A 21,058-nucleotide genomic window follows, 5' to 3' on the forward strand; every position below is an offset into this window, starting at 1 on the left:
GGTTAGGGTTAGGGTTAGAGTTAGGTTGTGGGTACGTGTTAGGGTTAGGGTTAGTGTTAGGGTTAGGTTACGGGTTAGGATACCGGTTATGGTTAGGGTTAGGGCACAGGTTAGGGTATGTGTTAGGGTTAGGTTTAAGGTACGGGTTAGGGTACGGGTTAGGGTTAGGTTAAAGGTTAGGGTTAGGGTATGGGTTAGGGTTAGGGTTAGGGTACTGGTTAGGATTAAGGTTAGGGATATGGTACGGCTTAGTGTACAGGTTAGGGTAAGGGTTAGGGTACGGTTTAGGGTTAGGGTTAGGGTAATTTTTCAGGTTAGGGTTAGTGTTAGGGTACGGGTTAGGGTTAGGGTTAGGGTAGGGGTTAGGGTTAGGTTTAGGTTTAGTTTTAGGGTACGGGTTAGGGTTAGGGTTAGGTTTAGATTAGGGGTAGGGTTAGGGTTATGGCATGGGTTATGGTTAGGGATAGGGTTAGGTTTAGTAACGGATTAGGGTTAGGGTAGGGTTCAGGTTAGGGTTAGGGTGAGGGTTAGGTTTAGGTTATGGGTTAGGCGTAGTGTTAGGGTTAGTTTTAGGGTTAGGGTACGGGTTAGGGTTAGGGTAAGATTACGGTTTAGGGTTAGGGTTAGGGTAATGGTACGGGTTAGGGTTAGGTTTAGGGTACGGGTTAGGGTTAGTGTTAGGTTAGGGTTAGGGTATTGGTTAGGGTTAGGGTTAGGGTAGGTTTTAGGGTTAGGATTAGGGTTAGGTTTAGGTTTGGGGTACAGGTTAGGTTTAGGGTATAGGTTAGGGTTAGGGATATGGATAGAGGATGGGTTAGGGTTAGGGTACGGGTTACGGTACGGGTTAGGGTTAGGGTTAGGGTACTGGGTAGGGTTAGGGTTAGTGTTAATGTACGGGTTAGTGTTAGGGTTAGGGATAGGGTACGATTTAGGGTTAGGGTGAGGGTAGGGTACGGGATAGGATTAGGTTTAAGGTTAGGGTACTGCTTATAGTTAGGGTTAGTTTAGGGTTAAGGTATTGGTTAGGGTTAGGGTTAGGGTAGGTGTTAGGGTTAGGGTTAGGTTTAGGTTTGGGGTACGGGTTAGGTTTAGGGTATAGGTTAGGGTTAGGGATACGGATAGGGGATGGGTTAGGGTTAGGGTACGGGTTACGGTATGGGTTAGGGTTAGGGTTAGGGTACTGCGTAGGGTTAGGGTTAGTGTTACGGTATGGGTTAGGGTTAGGGATAGGGTACGGTTTAGGGTTAGGTTGAGGGTAGGGTACGGGGAAGGATTAGGTTTAAGGTTAGGGTACTGCTTATAGTTAGGGTTAGGTTAGGGTTAGGGTACAGGTTAGGATTAGGTTTAGGGTTAGGGTTAGGGTTAGGATACGGGTTAGGGTTAGGGTTAGGGTTAGGGGGAGGCTTTGGGTTAGGGTACAGATAAGGGTAGGGTTAGTGTTTGGGTACGGGTTAGGGTTAGGGTTAGGGTTAAGGTTAGGGTTAGGCTACGGGTTAGGGTTAGGGTTAGGGTTATGGGTAGGGTACGGGTTAGGGGTAGGGTTAGTGTTTGGGAACGGGTTACGGTACGAGTTAAGGTTAGGGTTAGGGCTGGGTACGGGTTAGGGTTAGGGTATGGGATAAGGTTAGGTTTAGGGGTAGGGTTAGGGTACGGGTTACTGTTCGGGTTATGGTTAGGTTTAGGTTTAGGGTTAGGGTTAGGTTTAGGGTTAGAGTACGAGTTAGGGTTAGGATTAGTGTTAGGGTTAGGGTACTGCTTAGGGTTAGGGTTAGGTTTAGGTTTAGGGTACGGGTTAGCGTCAGGTTTAGTGTTAGGTTACGGGTTAGGGTAGGGTTTAGGTATAGGGTTAGGTTATGCATTAGGGTACGGGTTAGGTTTAGGGTGAGGGTAAGGGTTAGGGTTAGGGTTAAGTTTAGGGTATTGGTTAAGGTTACAGTGAGGGTTCGGGTTAGGTTACGGGTTAGGGTAAGTTTAGGGTTAGGGTTAGGTTTAGGGAACGGGTTAGGTTTACGGTTAGGGTACGGGTTAGGGTACGTTTTAGGGTTAGGGTTAGGGTTAGGGTCCTGATTTTGTTTAGGGTTAGCGTTAGGAAATGGGTTAGGGTTAAGTTTAGGTTTAGGGTTAGGTTTAGGGTATGGTTTACGGATAGGATTAGGGTTAGGGTTAGGGAACTGGTTTGGTATAGGGTTAGGGTTCGGTACAGGTTAGGTTTTAGTTTAGGGTTACAGGTTGGTTTAGGTTACGGGTTAGGGTTAGGGTTAGTGTTAGAGTTACGGTTAGGGTACAGTTTAGGCATAGGGTTAGGCTTAGGTTTAGGTTTAGGGTACGGGTTAGGGTTAGTGTTAGGGTTAGGGTACGGGTTAGGGGTAGGTTTAGGGTTAGGGTACAGTTTAGGGTTAGGTTTAGAGTTAGGGTTAGGGTACTGGTTTGGATTAGGGTTAGGGTTAGGGTACACTTAAGGTTGAGGTTTAGGATTAGTGTTAGGTTTTAGGGATGGGTTAGGGTATGGGTTAGGGTTAGGGTAAGGGTAATGATTAGGGTTCGGGATGGGGTAATGGTACGGGTTAGGGTTAGGTTAGGGTATGGGTTAGAGGTAGGGTTAGGGTAAGGGTACGGGTTAGGGTTAGGGTTAGGGTACGGGTTAGTTTTAGGGTTAGGGTTAGGTTACGGGTTAGGGTTAGGGTAGGGTACGGGCTGGGGTTAGGTTTAGGGTTAGGGTTAAGGTAATGGTTAGGATTAGGGTTAGGGTTAGGGTATGCATTAGGGTTAGGGTATGGGTTAGGGTTAGAGTTAGGGTTAGGGACTGGTTAGGGTTAGGGATAGGGTTAGGGTTAGGGAAGAGGTTAGGGTACGGTTAGTGTTAGGGTACGGGTTAGGGTTAGGGTTAGGGTTAGGTGCGTGTTAGGGTTAGGGTTAGGGAACGGGTTAGGGTTAGTGTTAGGGTACGGGTTAGGGATAGGGTTAGGGTTTGGATACAGGTTAAGGAAAGGGTTAGGGTTAGGGCTGGGTACGGGTCAGGGTTTGGGTACGGATATGGTTAGGTTTCGGGTTAGGGTTAGGGTACGGGTTAGTGTTCGGGTTATGGTTAGGTTTATGTTTAGAGTTAGGGTTAGGTTTAGGTTTAGAGTACGAGTTAGGTTTAGGGTTAGTGTTAGGGTTAGGGTACTGCTTAGGGTTAGAGGTAGGGTTAGGGTACGGGTTAGCGTCAGGGTTAGGGTTAGGTTACGGGTTAGGGTTAGGGTACGGTTTAGGGTTAGGGTGAGGTTATGCGTTAGGGTACGGATTAGGGTTAGGATACTGGTTAAGGTGAGGGTTAGGTTTAGGGTACAGATTAGGGTTAGGGTAAGGTGAGGATTAGGGTACAGTTTAGGGTTAGGGTTAAGGTTAGGGTTAGGATACGGGTTACTGTTGTTAGGGTTAGGGTACGGTTTAGGGTTAGGGTTAGTGTTAGGGTAATGGTTAGGGTTAGGGTTAGGGTAAGGGTTAGGTCTATGTTTAGGGTTAGGGTTAGGGTACGGGTTAGGGTTAGGTTTACGTTATGGGTTAGGGTTAGGGTACGGTTTACGGTTAGGGTAAGGCTTAGGGTTAGGGTTAGTGTCCTTTTTTGGTTTAGGGTTAGGGTTAGGGTACGGGTTAGGTTTAGGGTTAGGGTTAGGTTTAGGGTACGGGTTAGGGTACGGGTTAGGGTTAGGGTTAGTGTACGGCCTAGGGTACGGGTGAGGGTTAGGTTGAGGGTATGTGTTAGGGTTAGGGTTCAGGTAAGGGTAAGGGTAAGGGTAAGGGTACGGGTTAGGTTTAGGGTTAGGGTACGGGTTAGGGGTTAGGGTTAGGGTTAGCGTACTGGTTAGGGTTAGGGTTACGGTGGGTTTAGGGTTAGGCTTAGGGTTAGGTTTAGGGTATGTGTTAGGGTTAAGTTTAGGGTTAGGGTTAGGCTTAGGTTTAGTGTTAGGGTACGGCTAGGGTTACAGTTACGGTACGGGTTAGGGTAAGGGTTAGGGTTAGGGTTAGGGTTAGGATACAGGTTAGGGTTTGGGTTAGGGTTAGGTTATGGTATAGTGTTAGGGTTAGGTTTAGGGTAATGGTTAGAGTTAGCGTTGGGGTTAGGGTTAGGGTTAGGGTACGAGTTAGGTTTAGGGTTAGGGTACGTGTTAGGGTTACGGTTAGGGTAAGGGTACGGATTAGGGTTAGGTTTGGGTTACGGTACGGGTTAGGGTAAAGGTTAGGGTTAGGGTTAGGGCAATGGTTAGTGTTAGAGTACGGGTTATGGTTACATTAAAGTTTAGGGTTAGGGTACGGCTTAGGGTTAGGGTACTGTTTAGGGTTAGGTGTAGGGTACAGTAAAGGTTTAGAGTAAGGTTAGGGTTAGTGTTAGGGTTAGGGTTAGGGTACGGGTTAGGTTTAGGGTGAGTGTCTGGTTTAGGGTTAGGGTTAGGGTTCGGTTATTGGTTAGGGTTAGGGCTGTGTATGGGTAAGGGAATGGGTTAGGTACGGTTTAGGTTTAGGTTAAGGTATACTGTTAGGGTTAGGGTACGGGTTAGGGTTAGTGATAGGGTACGGGTTAGGGTTAGGGTACGGGTATGGGTACGGGTTAGGGTTAGTGTTAGGGTTAGGGTTAGTTTTAGGTTTAGGGTTAGGGTTAGGTTTATGGTATGGGTTAGGGTTAGGGTTAAGGTTAGGTTTAGGGTTATGTTAGGGTTAGGGTTAGAGTTAGGGTTAGGTTTAGGGTTAGAGTTAGGGTGTGGGTACGGGTGAGGGTTAGGATTAGGGTTAGGATACGGGTTAGGATACGGATTATGGTTAGGGTTAGTGTTAGGTTACGGGTTCGGGTATGGGTTAGGGTAAGATTTAAGCTACTGGTTAGGGAATGGTTTAGGCTTAGGGTTAGGCTACGAGTTAGGGAATGGGTTAGGGTTAGGGTTAGGGTACGGCTTATGGTACGGGGTACGGTTACGGTTAGTGTACTGGTTAGGGTTAGGGTTAGGGTTAGGGTTAAGGTACGGGTTAGGGAATGGGTTAGGGTTACGGTTAGGATACGGGTTAGGGTAGGGTTTACAGATAGGGTTAGTGTACTTGTTAGGGTTAGTTTATGGATTAGGGTTCGGGTTAGGATTAAGTTTGGGTTAGTGTTAGGGTACTGGTTAGGGTTAGGGTTAGGGTACAGGTTAGGGTTAGGGTTAAGGTTAGGTTTAGGGTTAGGGATAGTATACAGGTTAGGGTTAAGTTTAGGGTTAGGTTTAGGATACTGGTTAGGGTTAAGGTTAGGGTTAGGGTACTGGTTACGGTTAGGGTTAGGGTTAGGGATAGGATACTGGTTAGGGTTAGGTTTAGGGTTAGGGTATGGGTTAGCGTTATGGTTAGTGTTAGGGTCCGGGTAAAGGTTAGGGTACGTTTCAGGTTTAGGATTAGGGTAAGGGTTAGGGTACTGGTTTGATTTAGGTTTAGGGTTAGGGTACGGCGTATGTTTAGGTTTAGGGTTAGGGTTAGGTTTAGGTTACAGGTTAGGGTACGGGTTAGGGTTAGGGGTAGTGTTAGAGTTAGGGTTAGGGTACGGGTTAGGCATAGGGTTAGTTTTAGGGTTAGGTTTAGGGTACGGGTTAGGGTTAGTTTACGGGTTAGGGTTAGGTTAAGGGTACGGGTTAGGGTTATGGTTAGGGTTAGGGTTAGGTTACGGGTTAGGGTTAAGGTTAGGGTTAGGGTACTGGTTAGGGTTAGGTTGAGGGTACAGTTTAGGGTTAGAGTAATTGTTAGGGTTAGTGGACAGGTTAGGGTTAGGGTACAGGATAGGGATAGGGTGAGTGTACAGGTTAGAGTTAGGGTTAGGGTTAGGGTAAGGGTTAGGGTACGGGTTAGGGTACAGGTTAGGGTTAGGGTATGGGTTAGGGTTAGGGTTAGGGTTAGGTTTCGGGTTAGGGTTAGGGTTAGGGTACTGGTTAGGGTTAGGGTTAGGGTACAGGTTAGAGTTAGGTTTAGGGTTAGGGTTAGGGTTAGGGTTAGGATACGTGTTAAGGTTACGTTTAGGGTTAGGGTACTGGTTAGGGTTAGGGTGAGGGTACGGGTTAGAGTTAGGGTTAGGTTTAGGGTACGTGTTAGGGTTAGGGTTAAGTTACGGGTAGGGTTGGGTTTAGGGTTATGGTTAGGGTTAGGGTACGGGTTAGGTTTAGGGTTAGGATTAGGGTTAGAGCTAGGCTTAGGGTACTGGTTTGGTTTAGGGTTAGGGTTAGGGTACGGGTTAGGTTTAGGGTTAATGTTAGGGTTAGGTTTAGGGTCCCGGTTAGGGGATGGGTAAGGGTTAGGTTTAGCGTACGGCTTAGGGTAAAGGTTAGGATTAGGTTAGGGTACGGGTTAGGGTTAGGGTAAGTTTACAGGTTAGCGTACTGGTTAGGGTACGGGCTAGGGTACTGGTTAGGGTTAGGTTTAGGGTACTGGTTAGGGTTAGTGTTAGGGTTAGGGTAGGAGTTAGGTTAGGGTTAGGGTTAGGTTTAGGGTAGAGTTTAGGTTTAAGGTTAGGGTTAGGGATAGGGTACGGGTTAGCAATAGGGTTAGGGTTGGGTTAGGTTTAGTGTAAGTGTTAGGGTTAGGGTTAGGGTTAGGGTACGGGTTAGGGTTAGGGTTATGGTAAGGTTACGGGTTAGGGTTAGGGTACGGGTTAGAATTAGGGTACGGGTTAGGGTACAGGTTAGGGTTAAGGTTAGGGTTAGGTTTAGGGTACTGTTTAGGCTTAGGTTTACGTTACGGGTTAGTGTTAGAGTAAGGTTTAGGGTTAGGGTACGGGTTAGGTTTAGCGTACGTGTTAGGGTTGGGTCCTGGTTAGGGTTAGGGTTAGGGTACGGGTTAGGGTAGGGTTAGGGTTAGGTTATGGGTTAGATTTAGGGTTAGGGTACACGTTACGGTACAGTTTAGGTTTACGGTGAGGGTTGGGTTACGGGTGAGGTTTAGGTTTAGGGTTAGGGTTAGGGTAAGTTTACGGGTTAGTTTTAGGGTACAGGTTATGGGTTAGGGTTAGGTTTAGGGTACGGGTTAGGCTTATGGTTAGGTTTAGGGTACCAGAATGGGTTTGGTTTAGTATGGGTTATGGTTAGAGTTACGGTTAGGGTTAGGATACTGGTTAGGATTAGTATTAGGGTTAGGATAGATGTTAGGGTTAGGGTTAGGATACGGGTTAGGATTAGGTTAAGCGTTATGGTACAGTTTAGGGTACGGGTTAGGGAACAGTTTAGTGTAAGGGTTTGGGTTTAGGGTCAGGGTTAGGGAAAGTGTTAGTGTTAGGGATAGGGTTAGGGTTGGGTACGGGTATGGGTTAGGGTTAGGGTAAGGGTTAGGGTTAGTTTTAGGGTTAGGATTAGGGTACGAGTAAGTGTTAGGGTTAGAGTTAGGGTTAGGGTTCGGGTAAGGGTTAGGGTAAGCGTTACTGTAAGGGTTAGGTTATCGGTTCGGGTTAGGGTTAGGGTACCGGTTAGGATTAGGTTTAGGGTACTGGTTTGGGTTAGTGTTTGGGTTAGGATACAGGTTAGTGTTAGGGTTACGGTTAGGGTTAGGGTACGGGTAATATTATGGTGAAGTTAAGGTTAGGATTAGGGTACGTGTTAGGATTAGGGTTAGGTTTATCGTACGGCTTAGGGTACGGGTTAGGGTAAGTGTTAGGGTACGGGTTAGGGTTAGGGTTAGGGTTAGGGTACGGTTAGGGGTTAGGGTTAGGATTAGGGTTAGGGTACTGGTTTGGTTTAGGGTTAGCGTTAGGGTTCAGGTTAGGTTTAGGATTAGGGTTAGGGTTAAGTATAGGATACGGTTTAGGGTACAGGTTATGTTTAGGGTTAGGTTTAGGGTTAGTTTTCGGGTTAGGGTACGGGTAAGGGTTATGGTTAGGATACGGATTAGGGTTAGGGTTAGGGTTAGGGTTAGAGCACGGGTTAGCAATAGGGTTATGGTTAGGGTTAGTTTTAGGGTACTGGTTAGGGTTAGGGTTAGGGTATGTGTTAGCTTTAGGGTTAGGGTAAGTTTACAGGTTAGGGTTAGGGTTTGGGTACGGGTTAGTGTTAAGGTTAGGGTTAGGGTTAGGGTACTTGTTAGGGTAGGGTTAGGGTACTGGTTAGGGTTAGAGTAAGGGTTAGGTTTAGGGTACGGGTGAGGGTTAGGGTACAGGTGAGGGTTAGGGTACGGGCTAGGGTTAGGGTTAGGGTACTGGTTAGGTTTAGGGTTACGGTTAGGGTACTTTTAGGGTTAGGGTTAGGGTTAGGGTTAGGGTATGGGTTAGGTTTAGGGTACCGTTAAGGGTTAGGGATAGGGATAGGGTATTGGTTAGGGTTAGAGGTAGGGTTAGTTTTAGGGTCCTGGTTAGGGTCAGCGTTAGGGTTAGGGTATGGGTCAGGGCTAGGGTTAGGGTCAGTGTTGGGTTCGGGTTAGAGTTAGGTTTAGGTTACGGGTTAGGGTTAGGGATAGGGTACGGGTTAGGCTTACAGTTGTGATTAGGGTACCGGTTAGGGTTAGGTTTAGGGTACGGGTTAGTGTAAGAGTTAGGGTAAGGTTTAGGGTACTAATTAGGATTAGTTTTAGGGTTAGGATACAGTTTAGGGTTGGGTTAGCGTACGGGTTAGTGTTAGGATTAGGGTACGAGTTGGGATGAGGTTTAGGGTTATGGTACAGGTTAGGGTATGAGTTAGGGTACTGGTTAGGGTACGGGTTAGGGTTTAGGGTTAGCATTAGGGTAAGTGTTAGGGTTAGGGTTAGGGTTAGGTTTAGGGTACGGCTTAGGGTTAGGGTTAGGGTACAGTTTAGGGACAGGGTACGGGTTAGAGTTAGGGTTAGGTTTGGTGTACGGGTACGAGTTAGGGTTAGAGTTAGGGTTAGGGTACCTGTAAGGGTTAGAGTTAGCATTACGGTAAGGGTTATGTGATGGGTTAGGGTTAGGTTTTGGGTATGGCTTAGGGTTATGGTTAAGTTTAAGGTACGGTTTAGGGTTAGGTTTAGAGTTCTGGTAAGGGTTAGGGTACAGGTTTGGGTTTTTCTTAGGGTTAGGATTCAGTTTAGGTTTAGGGTTTGGGTTAGGGTACGGGTTAGGGTTAGGGTGAGGGATAGGGTTACAATTAGGGTACTGGTTACAATTAGGGTTAGGGTTATCGTACGGCTTAGTGTAAGGGTTAGGGTTAGGGTTAGGGTACTGTTTATGGTTAGGGTTAGGGTACGGGTTAGGGTAAAGGTTAGGGTTACGTTTAGGGTACTGGTTAGGTTTAGGGTGAGGGTTAGGGTAGGGTTAGGGTTAGGGTTAGGGTTAGGTTTAGATTACGGGTGGGTGAGGGTTAGGGTACGGGTAAGGGTTAGGTTTATCATTACGGTAAGGGTTATGTGATGGGTTAGGGTTAGGGTTAGGGTATGGGATAGGGTTAGGGTTTGGGATAGGGTTAGGGTTAGGGTAAGGGTGAGCATCTGGGTTAGGGTTAGGTTACAAGTTAGGGTTAGGGTTAGAGTACGGTTTAGGTTTAGGGTGAGGTTACGCGTCAGGGTACGGGTTAGGGTACGGGTACTGGTTAAGGTGAGTGTTAGGTTTAGGATAAGGGTACGGGTTAGGGTTAGGCTTAGGGATAGGGTACTGGTTATGGTTAAGGTTAGGGTACAGGTTAGGTTTAGAGTAAGGGTTAGGGTTGGTGTATGGGTTAGGGTTAGGGTGTGTGTACGGGTTAGCAGTAGTGTTAGGGTTAGCGTTAGGGTATTGGTTAGGGTTAGGGTGAAGGTTAGGGTAGGGGTTAGGGTTAGGGTTAGGGTTAGGTTTAGGGTACCGGTTAGGGTTAAGTTTAGGGTTAGGTTTAGGCTTAGGTTTAGCGTTAGGGTACGGTTTAAGGTTATGGTTAGGGTACGGGTTAGGGTACCGGTCAGGTTTAGTGTTAGGTTTAGGGTTAGGGTACGGGTTAGCAATAGGTTTAGGGTTAGGGTTACGTTTAGTTTACGGGTTAGGGTTAGGGTTAGGGTATGGGTTAGGGTAACGGTACCGGTTAGGTTTAGGGTTACAGTACGGGATAGGGTTAAGTTTAGGGTTAGTGTACTGGTTAGGGTTAGGGTTAGGGTTAGGGATAAGGTTAGAGTAAGTGTTAGGGTACAGTACGGGTAAGGGTTAAGGTTCGGGTTAGGGTTACGGTGAGTGTACGGTTTAGGGGTAGGGTTAGGCTTAGAGTCTGGTTACGGGTTAGGGTTAGGGCTGGGTACGCGTTAGGGTACGTGTTAAGGTATGGGTTAGGGTTAGGGTACGGGTTAGGTTTAGTGTTAGGGTTAGGGTACGGGTTAGGGCTAGGGTTAGGGTATGGGTTAGGGTTAGGTTTAAGGTAGGGTACTGGTTAGGGTTAGGGTTAGGGTACGGGTTAGGGTTAGGGTACGGGTTAGGGTTAGGGTTAGTGTACTGGTTTCGTTTAGGGTTCGGGTTAGGGTACGGGTTAGGTTTAGGGTTAGAGTACGAGTTAGGTTTAGGGTATAGGCTACAGGCTGGGTTAGGTTTAGTGTTAGTGTACGGCTTAGGGTACAGGTAAGTGTTAGGAATAGGGTACAGATTAGGGTGAATGTTAGGGTAATGGTACTCGTTAGGGTTAAGGTAAGGGTACGGGTTAGGGTTAGGGTTAGGGTTAGGGTTAGGTTACGGTTTAGGGTTAGAGTTAGGGTAAGGGTTACGGTACTGGTTAGTGTTAGGTTTAAGGTTAGGTTTTGGGTTAGGGTTAGGGTTAGTGTACGGGTTACGGTACGGGTTAGGGTTAGGTTTAGGGTACTGGTTAGGATTAGGGTTAGGGTCAGGGTATGGGTTAGGGTTAGGGTTAGGGTACGGGTTAGGGTTAGGGTACAGGTTAGGTTTAGGGTTAGGTTTAGGGTACGGGTTAGGGTACGGGTTAGGGTTAGGTTGAGGGTACGGGTTAGGATTAAGGTTAGGATAAGGGTAGCATACGGGATAGGGTGAGGGTTAGGGTACTGGTCAGGGTTAGGGTTAGGGTACAGGTTAGGGTTAGTGTAAGGGTTAGGGTTAGGTTACGGGTTAGGGTTAGGGTACGGCTTCGGGTAAGGTTGAGGTTATGGGTTAGGGATAGCGTTAGGTATAGCATTAGGGTACTGGTTAGTGTTAGGATACGGGTTAGGGTACGGTTTCGGGATAGGGTTAAGGTTAGGGGACTCGTTAGGGTAAGGGTTATGGTTAGGGTTAGGGTACTGGTGAGGGTTAGGGTTAGGGTACGGGTACGGGTTAGGGTGAGGATTAGGTTACGGTTTAGGGTAAGGGTTAGGGTATGGGTTACGGTACGGGTTACGGTACGGGTTAGGGTTAGTTTTAGGATACTGGTTAGGAATAGATTTAGGGTTAGGGTACAGATAAGGGTTAGGGTTAGGGTACGGGTTAGGATTAGGGTTAGGTTTAGGGTTAAGGTACTGGTTGGGCTTATGGTTAGGGTTGGGCTAGGGTACAGGTTAGGGTAGGGTTAGGGTTTGTGTTAGGGAACAGGTTAGGGTAGGGTTAAGGTTAGGGAATGGGTTAGGGTTAGGGTTAGGAACGTGTTAGGGTTAGGGTTGGGGTCCGGGTTAGGGTACGGTTAGGGTAAGAGTTAGGGTACGGTTTAGGTTTAGGGTACGGGTTAGGGTACGGGTTAGGGTTAGGGTTACAGTTAAGGTACGGTTTAGGGTTATGGTTAGGGTCCGGGTAGTGTTAAGGTTTGGGTTAGGGTACAGGTTAGTGTTAGGGTTAGGTTTAGGCTATGATTTAGCAATAGGGTTAGGGTTAGTGTTAGGTTTTGTGTACGGGTAATAGTTAGGGATAGGGTACCGGTGAGGGTTATGGTTAGGGTAAGGGTAAGGTTAAGGGTAAGGGTTAGGGTTACGGTACTGGTTAGGGTTCGTGTTAGGGTTAGGTTTAGGGTACGGGTTAGCAATAGTGTTAGGGTTAGGGTAAGGTTTAGTGTACGCGTTAGGTTTAGGGTTAGGGTTAGGGTACTGGTTAGGGTTAGGGTGAGGGTACGGGCTTAGGGTTAGGTTTTGGGTTAGGGTATTGGTTAGTTTTAGGATTAGAGTTAGGGTTAGGGTTAGGGTACGGTTTAGGGTTTGGGATAGGTTACGGGTTAGGGTACGGGTTAGGGTTAGGGTGAGGGTACGGATTAGGGTTAGGGTTAGGATTAGGGTTAGGGTACTGGTTAGGGTGAGGGTTAGGTTTAGGGTACGGGTTAGGGTTAGATTAGGGTACGGTTTAGGGTTCAGTTTAGGTTACGGGTTAGGTTTAGGGTTAGGGTTAGGGTTAGGTTAAGCGTTAGGGTTAGGGCTAGGGTTAGGGTTAGGGTACAGGTTAGGGTTAGGGTTAAAGTTAGGGTGCAGTTTAGGGGTTGGTTAGTGTTAGGGTACGGGTTAGGGTTAGGGTTAGGTACGTGTTAGGGTTAGGGTTAGGGAACAAGTTAGGGTACAGGATAGGATTAGGGTACGGGTTAGGGTTAGGTTATAGGTTAGGGTTAGGGTACGGGTTAGGGGTAGGGTTAGGTTACGGTTTAGGGTTAGAGTTAGGGTTAGGGTACTGGTTTCGTTTAGGGTTAGGGTTAGGGAACGGGTTAGGTTTAGGGTTAGGGTACGAATTAGGTTTAGGGTACAGGTTACAGTCCGGGTTAGGTTTAGTGTTAGTGTACGGCTTAGGGTACAGGTTCGGGTTAGGTATAGGGTTCGGATTAGGGTTAGTGTTAGGGAAATGGTACTCGTTAGGGTTAAGGTTAGGGTGCGGGTTAGGGTTATGGCCAGGGTTAGGGTTAGGTTATGGGTGAGGGTTAGGTTTAGAGTTAGGGTACGGGTTAGTGTTAGGGTTAGGGTTAGGTTACGGTTTAGGGTTAGGGTAAGGGTTACGGTACTGGTTAGTGTTAGGTTTAGGGTTAGGTTATGGGTTAGGGTTACGGTTAGTGTACGGGTTACGGTACGGGTTAGGGTTAGGTTTAGGGTACTGGTTAGGATTAGGGTTAGGGTCAGGGTTTGGGTTAGGGTTAGAGTAAGGGTTAGGGTTAGGATACGGGTTAGGGTTAGGGTACAGGATAGGGTGAGGGTGAATGTACTGGTTAGGTTTAGGTTTAGGGTTAGGGTTAGGTTACGGTTTATTGTTAGGGCTGGGTATGGGTTAGGGTACGGGTTAGGGTATGGGTTAGGGTTAGGGTACGGGATAGGTTTAGGGTTAGGGTTAGGGTACTGGTTAGGTTAGAAATAGGGTTAGGGTACGGGTTAGGGTTAGCTTTAGGGTTAGGTTTAGAGTCCTGGTTACGGTTAGGGTTAGGGTATGGGTTACGGTTAGTGTAAGGGTTAGGGTAGGGTTACGGGTTAGGGTTAGGGTACGGCTTCAGGTAAGCGTGAGGTTACGTGTTAGGTTTAGCGTTAGGGATAGGGTTAGGGTACTGGTTAGGGTTAGGGTTAGGGTACGGCTTACGGAACGGGTTAGGTTTAGTTTTAGGGTACTGGTTAGGAATCGGTTTAGGGTTAGGGTACGGATTAGGGTTAGGTTTAGGGTTCGGATACAGGTTAGGATAAGGGTTAGGGTTAGGGTTACGGTACTGGTTAGGGTTAGGGTTAGGGTTAGGGTACAGGTTAGGGTAGGGTTAGGGTTAGGATACTGGTTAGGGTTAGGGTTAGGTACGTTTAGGTTTATGGTTAGGATACGGATTAGGGTTAGGTATTGGGTATTGTTTATGGTACGGGTTGGGGTAGGGTTAGGCTAAGGGTACGGGTTAGGGTTTGGGTTAGGGTTAGATACATGTTAGAGTTAGCGTTAGGATAGGGTACGGGTTAGGGTTAGGGTTAGGATTAGGGTTAAGGTATGGGTTATGATTAGGGTGGCTTAGGTTTAGGGTTAGGTTTAGGGAACGGGTTATGCTTAGGTTTAGGGTTAGTTTTAGGGTACGGTTTAGGGTTAGGGTTAGGGTTAGGGTAAGGTATGGCATAAAGTGAGGGTTAGGGTACTGGTTGGGATTAGGGTTAGGGTACAGGTTAGGGTTAGTGTAAGGGTTAGGGTTACGGGTTAGGTTTAGCGTTAGGGATAGGGTTAGGGTACTGGTTAGTATTAGGATACGTGTTAGGGTACGGATTCGGGTTACGGTTAGGGTTAGGGTAAGGGTTAGGGTTAGGGAACAGGTGAGGGTTAGGGTTAGGTTTAGGGTACGGGTACGGGTTACGGTTAGGATTACGGTTACGGTTTAGGGTAAGGGTTAGGGAATGGGTTACAGTACGGGTTACGGTACGGGTTAGGGTTAGTTTTAGGATACGGGTTAGGAATAGATTTAGGTTTAGGGTACGGATTAGGGTTAGGGTTAGGGTACGGGTTAGGATTAGGGTTAGGGTTAGGGTACAGGTTAGGGTAGGGTTAAGGTTAGGGTATGGGTTAGGGTTAGGGTTAGGTACGTGTTAGGATTAGGGTTAGGGTACGGGTTAGGGTTAGGGTTAGGGTAAGGGTTAGGGTACGGGTTAGGGTTAGGGTGAGGGTGCGGGTTAGGGTTAGGGTTACAGTTAGGGTACAGTTAAGGGTTAGGGTTAGGGTCCGGGTTAGGGTTAAGGTTTGGGTAAGGGTACGGGTTAGTGTTAGGGTTAGGGTTAGGGTACGATTTAGCAATAGGGTTAGGGTTAGTGTTAGGTTTTGGGAACGGTAATGGTTAGGGATAGGGTACGGGTGAGGGTTGGGGTTAGGGTAAGGGTAAGGGTTAGGGTTAGGGTTAGGGTACTCGTTAGGGTTCTTGGTAGGTTTAGGTTTAGGGTACGGGTTAGCAATAGGGTTAGGGTTAGGGTGAAGTTTAGTGTACGGGTAATGGTTAGGGATAGGGTACGGGTGAGGGTTAGGGTTAGGGTAGGGTAAGGGTTAGTGTTAGGGTTAGGGTTAGGGTACGATTTAGCAATAGGGTTAGGGTTAGTGTTAGGTTTTGGGAACGGTAATGGTTAGGGATAGGGTAAGGGTTAGGGTAGGGTAAGGGTTAGGGTTAGGGTTAGGGTTAGGGTTAGAGTACTGGTTAGGGTTCGTGTTAGGGTTAGGTATAGGGTACGGGTTAGCAATAGGGTTAGGGTTAGGGTGAGGTTTAGTGTACGGGTTAGGTTTAGGGTAAGGGTACGTGTTAGGGTTAGGGTTAGGGTAGGGCTACGGGATAGGGATAGGGTTAGGGTTAAGGTACGGGTTAGGGTTAAGTTTAGGGTTAGGGTTAGGGTATGGCTTAGGGTTAGGGTTAGGGTTACGGTACTGGTTAGGATTAGGATTAGGGTTAGGGTTAGGGTTAGGTTACGGTTTAGGGTTTGGGTTAGGGTTACGGTACTGGTTAGGATTAGGATTAGGGTTAGGGTTAGGGTTAGGTTACGGTTTAGGGTTTGGGTTAGGTTACGGGTTAGGGTACGGGTTATGGTTAGGGTGAGGGTATGGGTTAATTTAGGGTTAGGGTTAGGGTTACGGTACGCATTAGTGTTAAGGTTAGGGTAAGGGTTAGGGTACAGGTTAGGGTTAGGGTTAGGGTTATGGTACTGGTTAGTGTTAGGGTTAGGGGTAGGGTTAGGGTACAGGTTAGGGTTTGGTTAGTGTTTGGGTACGGGCTAGTGTTAGGGTTAGAGTTAGGTACGTGTTAGGGTTAGGGTTAGGGTACGTGTTATGGTACGGGATAGGATTTGGGTACGGGTTAGGGTTAGGGTTAGGTTGAAAGTTCGGGTTACGGTACGGGTTATGGTTTGGGTTAGGGTTAGTTTTAGCGTACTGGTTAGGAATAGGTTTAGGTTTAGGGTACGGATTAGGGTTAGGGTTAGGGTATGCGTTAGGAGTAGGGTTAGGGTTAGGGTTAGGGTACTTGTTAGGGTTAGGGTTAGGGTTAGGGTTAGGGTTTGGTTTATGGTTAGGTTCAGGGCACGGGTTAGGTTAGGGTACTGATTATGGTTAGGTAACGGGTAAGGGTTAGCGTTAAGGTAGGGTTAGGGTACGGGTTAGGGTTAGGGTACGGGTTAGGGTACGGGTTAGGGGTAGGGTTAGGTTACGGTTTAGGGTAAGGGTTACGGTACTGGTTAAAGTTATGTTTAAGGGTTAGGGTTAGGGTTAGTGTACGGGTTACGGTACGGTTTAGGGTTAGGTTTCGGGTACTGGTTAGGATTAGGGTTAGGGTCAGGGTATCGGTTAGGGTTAGAGTAAGGGTTAGGGATAGGATACGGGTTAAGTTTAGGGTACGGGATATGGTTAGGGTGAATGTACGGGTTAGGTTTAGGGTTAGGGTTAGAGTTAGGTTACGGGTTAGTGTTAGGGCTGGGTATGGGTTAGGGTACGGGTTAGGGTACGGGTTAGGGTTAGGGTACGGGTTGGGTTTAGGGTTAGGGTTAGGGTACTGGTTAGGTTAGGCATAGGGTTAGGGTACGGCTTAGGGTTAGGTTTAGGGTTAGGGTTAGGTTTAGAGTACTGGTTAGGGTTAGGTTTAGGGTACGGGTTAGGGTTAGTGTAAGGGTTAGGGTTAGGTTACGGGTTAGGGTTCGGGTACAGCTACGGGTAAGCTGATGTTAAGTGTTAGATTTAGCGTTAGGGATAGGGTTAGGGTACTGGTAGGATTAGGGTTAGGGTACGGGTTACGGAACGGGTTAGGGTTAGTTTTAGGGTACTGGTTAGGAATAGGTTTAGGGTTATAGTACGGATTAGGGTTAGGTTTACGGTTCGGGTACGGGTTAGGATTAGGGTTAGGTTTAGGGTTACGGTACTGGTTAGGGCTAGGGTTAGGGTTTGGGTTAGGGTACAGGTTACGGTTAGGGTTAGGGTTAGGGTTAGGGTACAGGTTAGGGTAGGGTTATGGTTAGGCTACGGTTTGATTTAGGGTTAGGGTTAGGTATGTGTTTGGGTTAGGGTTAGGGTACGGGTTAGGGTTAGGATTTGGGTAAGGTTTATGGTACTGGTTAGGGTATGGTTAGGGTAAGGATACGGGTTAGGGTTTGGGTTAGGGTTAGATACGTGTTAGGGTTAACGTTAGGGTACGGGTTAGGGTTAGGGTTTGGGTAAGGGTACGGGTTAGGGTTAGGGTTAGGGTACAGTTTAGGGTACGGGTTAGGGTACGGGTTAGGTTTAGGGTACGGGTTAGGGTTAGGGTTAGGGTACGGGTTAGTTTTAGGGTTAGATTAGGGTATGGGTTAGGGTTAGGGTTAGGGTTAGGGTTGGGTACGGGATAGGGTGAGGTTTAGGGTACTGGTTAGGGTTAGGGTTAGGGTACAGGTTAGGGTTAGTGTAAGGTTTAGGGTTAGGTTTCGGGTTAGGGTTAGGGTACGGCTTCGGGTAAGGGTGAGCTTACGGGTTAGGTTTAGCGTTAGGGATAGGGTTAGGGTACTGGTTAGTGTTAGGATATGGGTTAGGGTACGGTTTCGGGTTAGGGTTAGGGTTAGGGGACTGGTTAGGGTAAAGGTTAGGGTTATGGTTAGGGTACAGGTGAGGGTTAGGTTTAGGGTTAGGGTACGGGTACGGGTTACGGTTAGGATTAGATGACGGTTTAGGGTAAGGGTTAGGGTACGCGTTACGGTACGGGTTACGGTACGGGTTAGGGTTAGTTTTAGGATACTGGTTAGGAATAGATTTAGGGTTAGGATACGGATTTGGGTTAGGGTTAGTGTACGGGTTTGGATTAGGGTTAGGTTTAGGGTTAAGGTACTGGTTAGGCTTATGGTTAGTGTTTGGGTTAGGGTACAGGTTAGGGTATGGGTTAGGGTTAGTGTTAGGGTTAGGGTTAAGAACGTGTTAGGGTTAGGGTTAGGTTACAGGTTAGGGTACGGGTTAGGATAAGCGTTAGGGTACGGGTTATGGTTATGGTTAGGGTTAGGGTACGGGTTACGGTTAGGGCTACAGTTAGTGTACGGTTTAGGGTTAGGGTTAGGGTCCAGGTTAGTGTTAAGGTTTGGGTAAGGGTACGGGTTAGTGTTAGGGTTAGGGTTAGGGTACGATTTAGCAATAGGGTTAGGGTTAGTGTTAGGTTTTGTGTACCGGTAACGGTTAGGGATAGGGTACGGGTGAGGGTTAGGGTTAGGGTAAGGTTAAGGGTAAGGTTTAGGGTTAGGGTTAGGTTTAGGGTACTGTTTAGGGTTAGTGTTAGGGTTAGGTTTAGGGTACGGGTTAGCATTAGGGTTAGGGTTAGGGTGAGGTTTAGTGTACGGGTAACGGTTAGGGATAGGGTATGGGTGAGGGTTAGGGTTAGGGTAAGGGTAAGACTAAGGGTTAGGGTTAGGGTTAGGGTACTGGTTAGGGTTCGTGTTAGGGTTAGGTTTAGGGTACGGGTTAGCAATAGTGTTAGGGTTAGAGTAAGGTTTAGTGTACGGGTTAGTTTAGGGTCAGGTTATGGGTTAGGGTTAGGGTTAGGGTACGGGTTAGGGTACGGGTTAGGGTTATGGTTAGGGTCCTGGTTAGGGTTAGAGTTAGGGTTAGGGTATGGGTGAGGGTTAGGGTTAGGGTTAGGGTACGGGTTATGGTTAATATTAGGGTGAGGGTTAGGGTACTGGTTTTGTTTAGGGTTAGGGTAAGGGTACGCGTTAGGGTTAGGGTTAGGGTACGGGTTAGGGTTAGGTTATTGGTTAGGGTTAGGGTTAGTGTTAGGGTTAGGGTAGGAGTTAGGATTAGGGTTAGGTTTAGGGTACGGGTTAGGTTTAAGGTTAGGTTCAGGGTTAGGGTTAGGGTTAGCGTTATGGTACGGGTTACGGTTAGGGTACGGGTTAGGGAATGGGTTAGGGTTAGTGTTAGGGTTAGGGTTAGGGTACGGGATAGCAATAGAGTTAGGGTTAGGTTTAGGTTTAGTGTACGGGTTAGGGTTAGGGTTAGGTTACGAGTAGGGTTTAGGGTTAGGGTAAGGGTCGGTTTAGGGTAAGGGTTAGGGTTAGGGTTAGGGTTAGAGTTAGGGTTAGGGTTCGGGTTAGGGTTAAGTTTAGTGTGAGGGTTAGGTTACTGGTTAGGGTTGGGCTCAGGATACGGGTTAGGGTTAGAAAAGGGTAAGGGTTAGGGCACGGGTTAGGGTTAGGGTACAGGTTAGGTTTAGGGTGAGTGTACGGGTTAGCAGTAGGGTTAAGGTTAGGGTTCGGTTACGGGGTAGGTTTAGGGCGGGGTACAGGTGAGGGTACGGTTTACGGTATGCGTTACCATTAGGGTACTGTTTAGGGTTAGGTTTAGGGGTAGGTGACGGGTTAGGTTTAGGGTTAGGGTTTGTGTCGGGATAGGGTAGGGTTAGGGTAAGGGTTAGGGTACTGGTTAAGTGTAGGATTGGGGTACGTGTTAGGGTTGGTGTAAGACTTAGGGTTAGGGTACGGGTTAGGGTTAGGGTACGGCTTAGGGTAAGGGTGTGGTTACGGGTTAGGGTTAGTGTTAGGGTTAGGGTACTGGTTAGGATTAGGTTTGAGTACGGGTTAGGGTAAGGGTTAGGGCTATGGTTAGGGTTAGGGTACGGGTTAGGGTTAGTGTTAGAGTTCGGTTACGGGTTAGGTTTAGGGTTAGGGTACGGGTTACGGTAATGGTTAAGCTTAGGGTTACGGTTAGGTTACGGGATAGGTTTAGGAATAGGGTTAGGGTTAGGGTACTCATAAGGTTTAGGGTTACCGTACGGGTTAGGGTTAGGGTTAGGGTACTGGTTAGGGTTAGGGTTTGGGTTAGGGTATGGATTAGGGTTAGGAATAGGGTTAGGGTTAGGGTTAGGGTTAGGGTACTGGTTAGGGTTAGGGTAGAGGTTAGGGTTAGGTATAGGGTTAGGGTTAGGTTTAGGATACTGGTTTGGTTTAGGGATAGGGTTAGGGTATGGGTTAGGTTTAGGGTACGGTTAGCTTTAGGGTGAGTGTACGGGTTAGCAGTAGGGTTAGGGTTAGGGTTAGGTTAGGGTTAGGGTTAGGGTAGAGGTTAGGGTTAGGTTTAGGGTACTGGATTGGATTAGGGTTAGGGTAAGCATACGCATTAGGGTTAGGGTTACCGTACGGTTTAGGGTTAGGGTACTGGGTACGGTAAGGTTTAGGGTTAGGGTAGGGATTAGCGTACGGTTTAGTGTTAGGGTTAGGGTATGGGTGAGGGTTATGGTTAGGGTGAGGGTTATGGTACGGGTTAGGGTTAGGGTTAGGGTTAGGCTTAGGGTACTGGTTTGGTTTAGGGTTAGGGTAAGGGTACATATTAGGGTTAAGGTTAGCGTTAGTGTATGGATGAGGATTACGGTTCGGGTGAAGGTTAGGGTATGGGTTAGGGTACGTTTTAGGGTTAGTGTTAGGGTTAGGGTTAGGGTACGGGTTAGCAATAGGGTTAGGGTTAGGTTTAGGTTTAGTGTCCTGGTTAGGGTTAGGTTTAGGGTTGGTTTACGGGTTAGGGTTAAGGGTAGGGTTAGGGAACTGTTTAGGGTTAGGGTTAGGATACGGGTAAGGGTTAGAGTAAGGGTTAGGGTTAGGTTACTGGTTAGGGTTAGGGTTCGGGAAAGGTTTAGGGTGAGTTTACGGGTTAGGGGTAGGGTTAGGGGTAGGGTTAGGGTACTGGTTAGGGTTAGGGTTTGGGTTAGGGTATGGATTAGGGTTAGGAATAGGGTTAGGGTTAGGGTTAGGGTACTGGTTAGGGTTAGGGTAGAGGTTAGGGTTAGGTATAGGGTTAGGGTTAGGTTTAGGATACTGGTTTGGTTTAGGGATAGGGTTAGGGTACGGGTTAGGGTTAGGGTACGGTTAGCTTAGGGTGAGTGTACGGGTTAGCAGTAGGGTTAGGGTTAGGTTAGGGTTAGGGTTAGGGTAGAGGTTAGGGTTAGGTTTAGGGTACTGGATTGGTTTAGGGTTAGGGTAAGCGTACGCATTGGGGTTAGGGTTAGCGTACGGGTTAGGGTTAGGGGTAGGGTACGGGGTACGGTAAGGTTTAGGGTTAGGGTAGGGATTAGCGTAGGGTTTAGGGTTAGGGTTAGGGTATGGTTGAGGGTTATGGTTAGGGTGAGGGTTATGGTACGGGTTAGGGTTAGGGTTACAGTTAGGCTTAGGGTACTGGTTTGGTTTAGGGTTAGGGTAAGGGTACATATTAGGGTTAAGGTTAGCGTTAGTGTATGGATGAGGGTTACGGTTCGGGTGAAGGTTAGGGTACGGGTTAGGGTAATGGTTAGGGTATGGG

Source organism: Vulpes vulpes, chromosome 8 (genome assembly GCF_048418805.1).
Source record: "Vulpes vulpes isolate BD-2025 chromosome 8, VulVul3, whole genome shotgun sequence".
Lineage (NCBI taxonomy): Eukaryota > Metazoa > Chordata > Mammalia > Carnivora > Canidae > Vulpes > Vulpes vulpes.